Source organism: Leuresthes tenuis, unplaced genomic scaffold (genome assembly GCF_036924035.1).
Source record: "Leuresthes tenuis unplaced genomic scaffold, fLeuTen1.0.hap1 SCAF_23, whole genome shotgun sequence".
Taxonomy (NCBI): Eukaryota; Metazoa; Chordata; class Actinopteri; order Atheriniformes; family Atherinopsidae; genus Leuresthes; species Leuresthes tenuis.
Window position 1 is genome coordinate 5928114 of NW_027325377.1, and position 13564 is coordinate 5941677.

At 39.6% G+C, this 13564-nt stretch overlaps 1 protein-coding gene across 2 annotated transcripts in view; it reads left to right on the forward strand.

The window, feature by feature from the left end:
• Positions 1 to 647: 647 nt before the first annotated feature.
• Positions 648 to 13564, forward strand: part of slc38a4 (solute carrier family 38 member 4) — a 31146-nt gene continuing 18229 nt past the window's right edge. The window contains exon 1 of one of the 2 annotated variants that reach the window (XM_072377650.1): positions 648 to 745. The gene's annotated coding sequence lies outside the window, so the exon portion shown is untranslated. Of the gene's footprint in view, positions 746 to 9962; positions 10365 to 13564 lie in introns of those variants that run through there. The other variant, XM_072377649.1, reaches the window with a different exon arrangement.

The window sequence follows — 13564 nt, forward strand, 5'->3', positions numbered from 1 at the left end:
GTTCATGGACAAGTTTCGTTTAGAGAGAAGTTTCGAACCTCGATGGGATTCACTTGATCATATAAAGATGAAATAAACATAATTAGTAACGTCATCTTATGGTTTGCTGGGCTAATGATGAGCATAGATACGCATGATTTCACTGAATCAACCCATGAAGAGGATTTGCTGAAGAGGTACCTCAACGCATCCTTCTGAAGTGTGAACATAAAGTAGCATGACAGGTAAATCAAATTCCTCAAGGTTGCGTGTGACACCAGTACGTAATGATTGTGTTCAATGGCCTACGTCTTAGGGTCAACTTTTCCCTTTAAAAAACAGGCAGTGAGTGAACTGTCTGGATATAGAATATAGCCACCCGACAAAGAGTCTCCGTCAGTAAACGACCACAGCCTGTTTTTGATCTAAACATTAGGCCAGCCTACTTTAACCACCATAAATATGCACGCTGGTCAATTTGGGAGGATTATTAGTTAGATATGAACAAATTATTCAAGTTTACAATGACCGAACCCACCCACGGACACCAGCAACAAGATGCTTGGCAACTTAAAGCGCTTTAAGTAATCGAGAGAATGCCCCCAGCAGCGCGCGCCGCTGTAACACGACGCTTCTTAAAGCTGCCACCGTCACATGGCAGATGGAAATTTCCACTCAGTTAACTGGGAAGGATCCCCAACTCTAGATTTTAGAAGACCTCCTCTTCCTCTGCCTGAAGCAGCTGTCCACCACCCTGTCACATCAGGTAAGACCCTATGTTTGCATTTAATCGGAACTTTTTTCCTTTTCCCCATCCTGCGTGTAATTATCTGGTTAATTCCGACCACCATGTTTGATGGGCTGAAAGCGGGCGGTTTAATTCGGGTTTTCTCCTCTGAGATCGCAGCCCAAAATAAGAACAGAAGGGGAATTAAAGGGGATCTCGTGCATTTTAGTTTTAATTGGTTTTAAAAGCTTTGGTTTCTTTGTTTTTTCAAAAGCCATTTTCTGTTTCTTAATTAGTGAGAAGCTATATTTGCATTTTGTTTGCTGTGTGAGCACTTCCTGCTGGGTGTAGCCCATAACACGCGTCTTTATTTATATGGAAGGATTCCGCTTTATCACTCCCCGCGGTCATCATTTGGTGTCTCCAAATGAAGAACAAGTTCGTTGGGCCACCAGTTGATCTTTTGGAAATAAAGTGCATCTTGTAGGGCGCCTTTTGGCGTTGTAAACTTGCAGGACCGCCTGTCTGTTTCTGCAAAACAAACAAAAAAAATGAACACAAAGGCGTTCGTTGTTGCTCCCAATGTGCACCACGTGGCTGTCTTGGTGTGAATGCATCATAAGAATCAATTTGGACGGATGAGTGCCGGGAAAACATGATTAGATGTAAATGAGAAAAACAGGTTTCCTGGTTTATGTAACGTCAGTGTAACAGGCTGAGCGTGGCCTGCAGAGCTCACAGAGGACTAATGAATATGTTATGACTGTAATCACACTTTCCAGCTGTTGTTGTGCTTTGATGAAAAGTGTTACCCAACTTATTTGTCCACCTTTGATTTAAAGTTTCTGGATTGTAATGATTTTTCTCTAAAAAATCCAGACAAACAAGGTTTTTCTTCCTCCAATTCTGTGCATTTGATTGGATTTAGGCTGTCCTCCCTTTGATTCTCCACATACTTCAGTCAGTCAGGGGAGGAACATATGACAGATCTACTTGAATGCCTTTTTTTTGCTTGTTTGTTCCATTCTCTGTTATAATACCCCATTTTAATCTGTGAGACAGTTTTAGTTTAGTCTAATTCAACCAGGAGAAGTATCTTTGAGGTTAAAGGGTTTAGAAAAGTGTCCTGGCTATTAGAAGCAGCACTCCCATACTCCTGTAACACAATTTAAAGTGACATGACAGTACTGGAAACAAAGCCTGACTGCACTCGAGCATATTTCAGTGGTGACTTGTAGAACTGTCAGCGTCATTCTGCATGCTAAAAATACCCAGTTGCCAAAGGGTGACTATACATTTTCACCTCTTACTTTATGTCCACTCGGTCTGTAAATGAACTTTCACGTTTCAGTCTTGCGTTATGATAATACTCAGTTTGGTGCGTTTTATGATGAATGTGGTGGTGATGAAGGTTTTAGATGCATACTCTCGAAACTGAACAATTGCTGAGTACAAACTGAATAGTCTCAAGTTACTATAGAAACCCTGTTTTGTTTTAAAAGGGATTATGGTGTGGATAAGGCATGTCTGAGTTGAATGAAGCTTAAACAGCAGTCAGAGAGATTCCTTCATCATTTTAAGACTTTTAAAGGCTTGCTCCAGCTCCATAGAAGTTAACAGCGGAGGACCTACTTGAGTTGTTATGTGAAGCATTTTCACTTTTTTATGGGTTTTTGTTGTGTCCTATAGACTAATAGCCTATACATGTGTTTTTAAAGGCTGGTAGCAGGTTAACTTACCACTTTGTGTAGAATCAGTGGAGTGCTCCATCTATGGATGTTGTAACGGTTTGTCAAAGGCCGTCTCAAAGTGCTTTCGGAACAAATTGTTCTAGGGGGTTAGTGAGGGAAATGGGAACCGGAGACCCCCCTGAACAACCACATACCTTCAAATAGTTTTTTGTGGTTGCATTCACACCAAAGATAGGAACATGACAGCCAAGAGTCACACACTGCACAGTAATTCCTTTGTTGCATATGGACTCTATAAACCTTGTTCTTCATTGTGCATCAGTTCATTTTCTTGAAAGGCTGATGTTTAGTTGTTCATAATGACACTGGCGCTGCAGTCATGTGTTCAGCCAGTCACATCCAGTCCTCACATAGGCTTGGATAGCACTTACTCTGACTTATGAGCAAAAAAAGGGGAGTTCCAGAGTTCCCAGATATAAGAGAAGATGCTTTGAACAGTAGTTATCAGTATGAGTGCACTTATTTGGGCTCGACTGGCCTTTTTTCAACAGTTGGAAGACAGGAAAGGGTGCAGAGGGAGTGGGGGAAGCAAAGGTCCCCAGACTCAAACCTGAGCTGGTTGCAACGAGGAACTACAGCCTCCGTAGATGGGATAAACCATGAAACATTGACCAAAACTTCTTTTTTCGTGCCCTGCAAAATTAAATGGAAAAAAATTCAAAGTCAATGCAAAACAACCACGACACACCAAATAAATATTGCCCACTGCCATCAGTTGACATCATCCTACTAGCCAGTTGATCAGTAGAGGTCAAGGAGTGGAATGTCAACTGATACCGATGTTAGGCCAATATATCTGTGCATCCATAAGCTACTTTTTTGGAGTTACTGTTTGTCACAAACACGGCATTCAGATTTAACCCCTTGTTCCGTGTACCTCATGTGAAATTGATGCAGTGTTCAGGAAAAAGACACCCTGAAAAAGACGGGGTGGAATCGCTGCTGGTGCCAGCTAATGAGCTGCACGACAGATGTCGAGTCAGTTTCTCAGGAGTCAATGTTACCGGCATAAAGACACAGTGAGGCATGCTGGGGCACAAAGGGCAGAAGCTTTTGGCAGTTTTCCAGAGCGCTGTCAACACATTGATTTGAAATCTTACAATGCAATCCTTTTTCTAATGAATGTAAGAAGCTGCCTGTATTTACTTGCAGGACTGCATAATTCATGACTGTGCACTAAAGATGAAATATACAGTATGATTGCTTTTAAGTTTGGTTTTCTTATAAGCTTTATTGATCCCTGCAGGGGAACCTTTTCCTCAGCAGTCATGGTGGTCAGAGAGCATAGGTCACCACTGGGGTTTTAGTGTCTTGCTGAACATCCTAAATACATGGTGAGATGTTTGCAGACACAGCTGCTTCAGTATTTTTCTCACTCCACAAAGCTTTTGAAATGTACAACTAGCTCTTGAATTGGGGTTTATGATAGATTTGTGCATTTTTGCTGCAAAAATCCTCTAAGACTTTAAGAGAAATGTCTTAAGTTTTATTCACATAGAAAAACTTTTTCTGCTGTGTTAAGGTTTTTTTTTTGCAGGGGCTTAGCTGATGTGTCTGTTCAGTGGAAACAAAGCTGCACACCAACAGCTATTTAGCTGAGCTTAGCATCAAGACATGACAAGGATTAGCTAGTCAAGCTTTGTTTAATGGCAACAGATTCTGACAGTTTGCTGTTCTAAAGCACAGATAAACACATTCAACCATAAAACCGGAACATTTGTGCTTAGTTAAGCTAACTGGCTGTATCTCGTTCTCAACATTTGAGAAAGTATATTTTCTCAGGAGTTGTACCTTTCTTTAAAAAGCATTTACATTGCATTTATAATTACTGTTGATATTTTGAATTATGCCTATTTTAAGGAAGGATACAACACTTGGGAAAATGTGTTTTTAGGGGTACAGCCAGTTAGCTTAGCTTAGCAGAAAATATCTGATACACGGCCTTGATGGAAGCCTTTGAACCAAGTTAAGATAAATAGCTGTATTTAAAGAAACATATTTTCCCAAATTTTGTTCTCCCTCTTAAAAGATCAAGAATTTAAAATTGTTGAAAATTGTTTAAAGGTTCTGCTATGAATTACAAAAGGGGCCTTCCTGTGTCCCGTTTGCATAATTAAATCATAGAATCATGCTTACATAATGTCAAAGGCATCTTTCAGCTTCTGCTAATTCAATACTGGATGATATGATTTTATTTCATAGGAATCTTAATATAGGTTTGGAAATAATGACATAATGTATTGATACAGCTTTGGTTAATTGCACTATTTGAACCTCGGTTGCTTCAAATTGAAACAACAGGAGAAGTAATACATCATTTGATAAAGGTGGTCTCCTGCAGACTGTATCAAATGTTTGGTACACAGTGACATCTTTGTATAGGTGAATTAATAATAAGCATAGACTCATATAGGCGATATTGTTTCACTAAAAACAAGGTGAAAAATAGCATTGACTGAACTTTTTAAGGTCTTTATAACCGTTTTAGGCAAACTGAAACTAAAGTCGTTTTTAAAAAAGGACAAAAGAAATCTCTTTGCCTCATTAGAGCCTTTTTGTCTGAACCTGGCACCCCTCTTCTTGAGTCAAGGTTGAAACATTGACCCTAACTTGTATTAGATATTGTTACAAAACATGATGCTGCCGTCATCACTGACAAACACGAGTGGGCAGATCAATACCGACTGATAACACGAAGTGCTTGTAAAGTTCACAGCAGGTGAGTGCACACTAGGGTTATGTACAAAAGGCCAGAATGGTGTTTACTCAGGGCCAACTAGCCTTTAATGTCAAGACAAGACCGAAGTCAAATGAATTTTCTTTTATTCATGACGGTGGTTTGTTTCAGACAAAATGCAAACATCATAGAAATGTGCGTTTCAAACATTTTCTGAAAATAGCCAGTGCAAATGTTTCATGTTTGCAATTAGACTCACAAGCATACCAAAGCTGTTGGTTACAGTTTTAGTCATGTGTTCCATCAGGAATAAAACATTGTTGTTTTCTGAAACAACCTGCACGAGTTCTTCATATTGTTAACCTTAAGCTCAAGTCAAATATGTGCAATAAGGAATGGTTTATACTGTAACAGAAGAAAACATGTGCTGCACAGCTACGTCAGACTGTGTTGATGGTTGTTAGGAATGGTCACGCTAGAAGGCGTGAAGACAAGCTGCCACTTGGACCTTGACAGGAGCTGAGAAAGGCAGAAAACATGGCTCTTTTCCGCCGTCCGTATGGCGAGGTTTTACTGTTTGTTGAGGGTGTGAGTTTTAGATTGTTAGTTTCAGGAAGTTACAGAAAAGTAGTTTGAGAAGTGGCTGATGTTGGAGAAGCATAGAGGGACTTTCTTCAGCTGTCTGACCATTTGACAAGCACCTTGAGTGGTTATAAAGTTAGCTGAAGTGTTAACAGAAGATAAACTTTATTTGTTCCTGGCTGGAAAAATACGTCTTTATGCTGAAGAAAAAAATAACCAACCAACACATCTTGAAGAATTCAATTAAAAGTCTTCTACTGCCATACTGTAAGAGACTGAAGTCAGAACATAGTGGTCCTACCCTTTAATCTGGCTTTTAAATAAGTCTGAATTTCAATTTTATCTTAAATAGCAGGCATTGTGATTTAAAATGGAAACACAGTATATATTTTTCAGCTGTGCGTTAAGCATTCAAATGACCTTCAGATTTCTTGAAACATGTCAGTAAGAGTTTCATGTAAAATGTATCACTGCAGTGTGAGGAGCAAACTGTATTCAAGGGAGTTGTCTGTACACGTCGTATGTCATAACTACCCTCCAGCTGGACCTTAAGGCAAACCGGTTCATCGGGAAAACTATACATCACTCCAAATTCTAAAGTTCTACTTCAAGGGGTTGTATTTTATCGTTTGCTTGACAGGGACAAAAGTGGATATAACACCAGTTCTGATCAGAGGCTTTAAGTCTTTGACATGACGTTTCTGTTACCATTCTCATTCATAATTGAAAGCAACTTCCCAAAATTCACAGAACCTTCAGAACGTACCAGCAACATCCTCAGTATTGTTCTGTGCATTGCAAAGTTTGTACTCAATGTTTTTTACAACATAAACTGTTAACTGCTAATACCTTGCCAGCAATCAAAACTGTGGTATACTCTGCGTTTTAGTGCCACACAAAGTTTTACATGTTATCTACTTGTAGCTTTCAGTGTTGCAGAAAAGACAAGTTACAGCGGACAAAGAAATGCTTTGTAGAGAGAGAATGTGGAGAAATAATAAAGATTGTCTGTGCAGTGCTGAACTGTATTGTGGGCGCCTCCTGTCCAGCTAAAGCTAACTTTCAACTAATCAGCACTTTGGCTACACATAGTGTCATCAGTGAGCGTGTTGCACTATTGATTTACCATAATCTTTTGCTTGGTTTGGGCTCAGATTTACACAGTTAAAGGAATGAAACAGGCTTTTCTGCTGTGAAATTCAGGAACAGGTCTCTTGTTGCTTCTTTATTTTTTTAAAGAAATAGTTGTTCTGAACTGAGTTGATACGTTTTTCTCCATCAAAAAGGACCCTAAAAGAGTTCCCTCAGAGTCGGTACATATCTTCTGTTATTCAAACATTTCTGTTTGAGTAGGATAGATGATAAAGATGCCATCCCCCAAGTCAAATCTGGGTTAGGAAGCAGCAGCTTCATGTTCACATTATAGATACGCAGGCTATACGGTTTAAGCCTGCTACACAAACTTTTTTTTCTGTTTCACAGCTTCAGTAGTGCATCCAAACAGGCTTAGTCAAGGGCTTCTCACGGAGGACTTGGATTGTAGTTCAAAGCTACCAAAATGTGAGTTCATTTTAGTCACCAAGTCAGCACAAGGCAAGCACCCCCAGATAACTTTTCAAAAATTTCAAACCAACGTTTCAGATACATGTTGTAAAATAGTTGCTTTTAATTTATTTCCTTCCTGTTTGGATCCATATAATGACTCTTTTATGATATACGTTACATCATAATTGTGCCCCACTTACAAATAAGCACACTAAGCTGATAGATTTGACATCCAGTGGGCAGATATATCTGTTGGATTATACCTGTGAAATTCTTAGAGGCAGCTTTCTTTAAGAGTTCAATCAATGTGTGCTCGTTGTATTTGACAACATGATATGTTACCTGGCCAACGCTACACCAGCACACTGTTGGCACAAAGTCACATGGAGTAGGAAAGTACAGGCCTAATTTAGAGGCCTTCAAATTCCAACTCATAGCAATCACTTTGCATAACCCTCTATATACAAGATGATAACACACTATTCTGCAGCCACAGAAATGACCATATTTGCTCAACCAATTAAGGGATCCAGTTCATTGTTGATCAAGCATCAAGATATTATCAAGTTCTACCAAGTGCATGTTAGGTCGAGGCAGTTAGAATACCAAACAGCTGTACAATAAAATATAGTCAAATGATCCAATACGGTTACCGCTTTTTGAGATTATCAAACCCTGTGTCAAAAATAAAAAAATATAGTGAGACGTTTAACACACCAACGATTGTAATGAGGTGCAGATCACTGGAAACGAAACCAACAAGTAGACACTTCTGAAAACAAATATCTAATGGCCAGCCACAGCAGTAGGTGGGCTCTGCTGGTAGAATGCTCTCAATAAGAGGGCTGGGCTCAGAGCAGTCTGAAAGAATGCACCCTCTTCCTGACAGACCCAGCACTTAGTTTCCAGTCAGTGTTCAAGAATTCCACTCCTCCTTATCACATAATTGATTTTCGTGATTTTAATTATTTTTTTTACTTGAATTTAACTTCAGCAATTCTGTTTTACACACTGGGAGATTTAAAGAGGTTGAAATATCCTTTTTTACTTCCTCAAATTTCACTTGTCTACATCTTTCTTTAGACTGTGTCAGACTATGACATAACAGAAGTTATTTAGTCATACTTCCTGCTGCGACCTCAACAGTTTCTCATAGCAAGTGCACAAGGTGAATTCTTCTTGTAGGTTTTTCTATCTGTACATTTAGCTTGAAATTGATGCAAATCAGCAGCCTCATAAAGCTATAATAAGTCTCTTTGCTTTATATTTGCAATATATATATATTTCACTTCAAACACCCCCCCCCACCACCACCCCCAAGGTAAACCCATCCCTCTTGGCTGTGTCATCGGATTGGCTCATCCACAGATTTCCACTCAAAGGTGATTGGCCAAGTATGTGTACGAACCTGACACACACTTGAAGGACAGCTATGCCATTTAAGGAATGCCCCTGCAGCACCACAGAGGGTCATGGTTAGGACTTCCCTGTTTAGGGGGATATGTCTTGTCATTTGTTTCGTGTAAAAACTGAATGACCTTTCATTAGCTTACTCTTTAAAAAAAAAAATTAATAAATGATACAATATAATATATGATTACTGATTCTATATAACTGGCGACCTGTCCAGGGTGTGCCCCGCCTTTCGCCCGATGACTGCTGGGATAGGCTCCAGCCCACCCGCTACCCGATTAACGGATTGACGGTATAGAAAATGGATGGATGGATGGTTCTATATAAATAAGAGTTTTTTTTCCTTTCTTCGATAAAAGTTAAGCAAACTGAAATAAAAACTTCAGTTAGAAAACCTTTACTTTGATAAATGTTTTATTGGCACTTGTCTTAGCATGCTTTCTAGCAAAGCAGACTGGACAAAATGTCCAAAAAAAGTTAAGTTGGGGAAAGAAATTACCTTTAGTAAAGCACTGAGAGAGTTGGTCTAGTAGCTTCTTGTCAACTAAAGCTTGCAAACTTGGCTAACATTTGCTGTTATGCAAATAATGTCACTCGTCATCTAACTGGAATGCAATTCAACTATCAGCACACAAATAAATTCTCTCAACATTAACGAACAATGCAGTTTATTTTTAATTTCATTAGCTATCATTGTCAGCTCACGTGTGAGCTGAAAAAAGTTTTGAAAGCCTTTCAAAATCAAGAACACAGAGTTAATAATTCCTTAACATTTCATTGATTTTAGCAACAAAATGGTCGAGCAGTTTGTCCCTTTACACAAAACATTTGTTTGTGTATGCTCCAGCATTTGGACAGCATTACAAAGTTAACAGAGATAAAAGACCCATGTTGACACGGACAAAACCCTGGGCACAGCAACATCCCATCAGCTCTGCCCTCTGATTGGTCAGAGGCACTGCCTTCCCACAGTGCATCATAGCATCTTTGTGGAACTCTGTGGGTCTCAGCAGGTACTGCGTAGATAGAGCAGTGATGACGGAATAAGTCGTTAACAGTGTGGGAGATGTGTGTGTTTGTTAATAACTCCGCCTGTGGTGTGTGTGTGGCTGTGTGCCTTTGGCCTCTGATTACACCACGTGTGGCTCGTATAATTTGACCTCAGAAAAAAATTGATAAAAATGGCCATGTGGCATATCATGTGATCGTTTCTTGAAGGGACTGTGGGTATTTAACGTTGGCACACGCCGGTGACTTCAGTCTCTTAGCAGGGACTGAAGTCAGAGACTTGACAGTGCCAGTCCATGGAATAGCACTGATACAGTGTAGATCTGTCTGTCCATCTATCTATACGTTTGCCATTTTGACCTTCCTGTTCATTTCTTTTGAGGCAGACGTGTGGACATAAGTGTGTGCTTGTGCATATTGGGGATGGGGGTGCAAGGGTTATGACCCTGCTTTTGAGTGCTAAAAAAGGTGGAGCCTTACAAATTGTGGTCGCCCTCATAGGCTGACACAGGTCCTCCCTCCTCCCTTTTAAAACTCCGTCTTCACCCTGCCTTCATACCCGTGTTACAAAAGAGCCACAGCTCCCCACTCAGTCATCTTTTTCTTTCTTCTTGACATTAATTCACTCAAAAAGGACAATCAAATAAGGAACCATCTGGGAACCTGATTAAGGACTTTTTCAGTAAGTGAAGATGATTGTTTTTCTAGAAAAAATTTGTTTTATTGCATATGGTGATTCAGGACGTAGTTTTTGAGCGTTTTTTCTTTCTTTTTTTCACATATGACATAGGCTGGTTTCTGCCCTGCGTTGCTGTAAGGAGTTTAAGAGATGGCTGATGTAAGAGTTGGCTGCAGTTGCTGTTAAAGAGATTCAACTGAATTTAGATTTCAATCTTCAATCTTAACAAATGCAGAATATAGTAGAAATTTTAGCAGACATTCTCTGAATCAAATGAAGTAAAGACATAACTGCAATGCCACAGAGTTTTTGATCATTTCGACCCAAACCTGTTGACTGATAACACTTGGTAATTGTTGGCTGCTGTTGTCAAATGCTGAAGAAAGTTACTGCAGGAAGTTTGATTACCGACAGGTTTGATTGCTCTTCCTGTTTTGTAACATTTATAACACGTCATGAGCTCATTTCCATGCATGTTTCTGCAGAGAAATTGGCGAGTGCACATTTGACTGACTGATAAAGTACCATTTAACCTCAGAAAAGAAACTTGAACAAACCAGATCTGTTATGGATTGCCACAGTGAGTCATTACACTTACTTTTAGCTCTTCCGTGAGAATCATTTGACAGTCATTTGCCACCGTTTATCAGCAGTCGTCTTCTACAGTTCTGTGACAAAGTACTGTTTTGAGTTTTCAGTTCCTGTCAGACAAAGTTGCAGAGAAAAGTGTGCAAAGATGAATTTGCACATATTAGATGAGCTCTGAGGTGAACTTTCTCAACACTTTGTTGTACATGGTCATGGTTTTGGCAACATAAATAACTCGGTTAGACAGGTTAATCCTTTTGGCAGCGTAAAGCAGAAACCTTTCTCCCGTTTCCAGCTCGGTTTCACAGTGGAGATGGGCATAGTGAGATTAGCTGTACCCTTGAGCGTGATGTGGTTTTATCCTGTAATACAGACACTTAATCTCTGTTGGCTGGTTTTTTTGTCACAAGAGCAAAATCGCAGGAAGAACGACAGCCTGTACTGAAAAAAACCCTTTGAAAGGCGGTGTTGTCTTATGGGTCAACCTGCATTAGCCAGGTGTGGTGGGGTCTGGGAGGGGGGAGAGGTTCAACACCTGACGCATTGTTTGCATATTGTGTCCCTGTTGCTAAACGGAAAGTTTTGTGTTGATGCATAATGGCTTATTGACTGTAAACACTGCAAATATTCCGTTGCTCAAACACATCCGTCATTAAACTGTAGCTCAATCTAACATCTTCTGGTGTTTTACCAGCTGACTATTTTTCCAAAGGAGTGATCAGTGGTGGAAAATACCTTGATGATGTTCACCTTAAGCATATGCATGTTATAAAACTTAATACTTGTTAGATTTGTGACCTCTAGGGCTGGGTATCAAACTGCGGTTCTTTTAAGGCACCGACCGAAATGCTTCGGTAATATCGAGTATCAAAACGGTGTCAAGTTTCGGTACCCAGAGATTAATCACGTAATCAAGAATTGATCATGCTACCCTCGATTGGCTGTATTAACGTTACACTTTGCATGCAGGAAAGTGTGGTTCCGCCCACAGACGGGGATCACGTGTGTCTGCGTTGGGAACTGTAGGTGTGTGTGTGTGTGTGTGTGTGTGTCGTCGCACCGGTTAAACAATGCCACCGAGGTCTAAAGCGTGGCTCCATTTCACCAAGATTTATGCCAATAGTGCGCGATGCAATATATGCCAAAAAGTCATCGCTGCTAAGGACAGCAACACCACTAATTTAATTCATTAATTGACCGTGCACAAAATCAACTTAGGAGCAGAAAGTTGCTCGTGTTTTACTGCAAGAAGGTCGGACCGCAACCACCCTCCTCTCAGCATTCAAGTCAGCCTGTGGACGCCACAGAGCCCGAGCGGCATCATTCAAAATCTCCACCACTGGACTCTGCTTCATACGAGTACCGAGGACGGTGCAGCGTGTGGCATTTTAACAGGCAAATTAACGTTCAGCGAAATCCGACTAGTAATCTTAATGTTACTGCAATTTAACACGTGCAGAAAGCAGACATGTTGACCTTTCTGAAGAAAAACTGCTCAGTGAAAAGTATCCTCAGTATGTAGCATAGTGTTAGACACCAACCTGTCACCTGTTTGCAACTGTTTTGCACTGGAAATGATTTGTTATTCATTTTTTCTGTAAGAAAACTGCTTGGTTTGGAAAAATAGATCGACAACTTTATTAATCCCTTTGGGAGGGAAATTGAAATACTGAGCTGAAAAATAAAACTGAAGATTTGTGCTGTTATGTGTAATGCAATTTCCTTTTTGTTAGAATTGATATTATAAAATAGGTATAGAAAAAAGTATAATTTAGGAACCGGTATCGAAGTGAAGGTATCGATATTGGTACTGGTATGGAAAAATTTCGATCGATACCCAGCCCTAGTGACCTCACAGAATCTGAGAGCTGAAGTTATTCGCAGAGCAAGATAGAAATGATCTTTTCACAAAACCTTTGACAGAGAAAATAAACTTCCGTTTTGGTTTGGTTTTGGATTTTCACCCCACACCTTTACTGTTGTTCACTTCCACTGCTTTCATAGTATAATTAGCAATAGAAAATCTGACTTTACACCATCTTAGTAACACTATGTGGCACAGAGACACAGTTTGGAATTTCCTGGTTAACTAGTTGGTCATATTCCTGCCACAGAGCTAAAGAACGTATCTTCTTCTTCACATGACAGTAGTCATTATTGAATAAATTGAATAAAACTACATTTTAATTGACTATTTGAAGATGTTGACTGGATACAAGCGCTTTCTATATGAAGTCAGTGTCAATTCCTGACAAACTAACTAGCTAAAATGCTAATTTAGCACACGACTGCTAATGTTGAAAAAGCAGAGTGAAAACTTAAAAAACAAATGATGTTCTCATGTGGTTCCATGTTTAAACTACCACTTTGGAGAAATACCTTAACACAAAGTAGTATTGTCACTTTTTCAACTTATACGATAATATCTACTTTGATGAAATGTATTTTCTGACTTGTTTATGTCAGAAGTGCATTTAAGCTTGTTTAAAAGAGGTTTAAGACCTTTAGAATGAATATTACCACAAATTCCAAAGAAATCTGTTGATGCTTGCTGGCTACAGTAATCTAAAGGAAAGACACACAACTCCAAATTAATTACAACATTTAGATTTGCT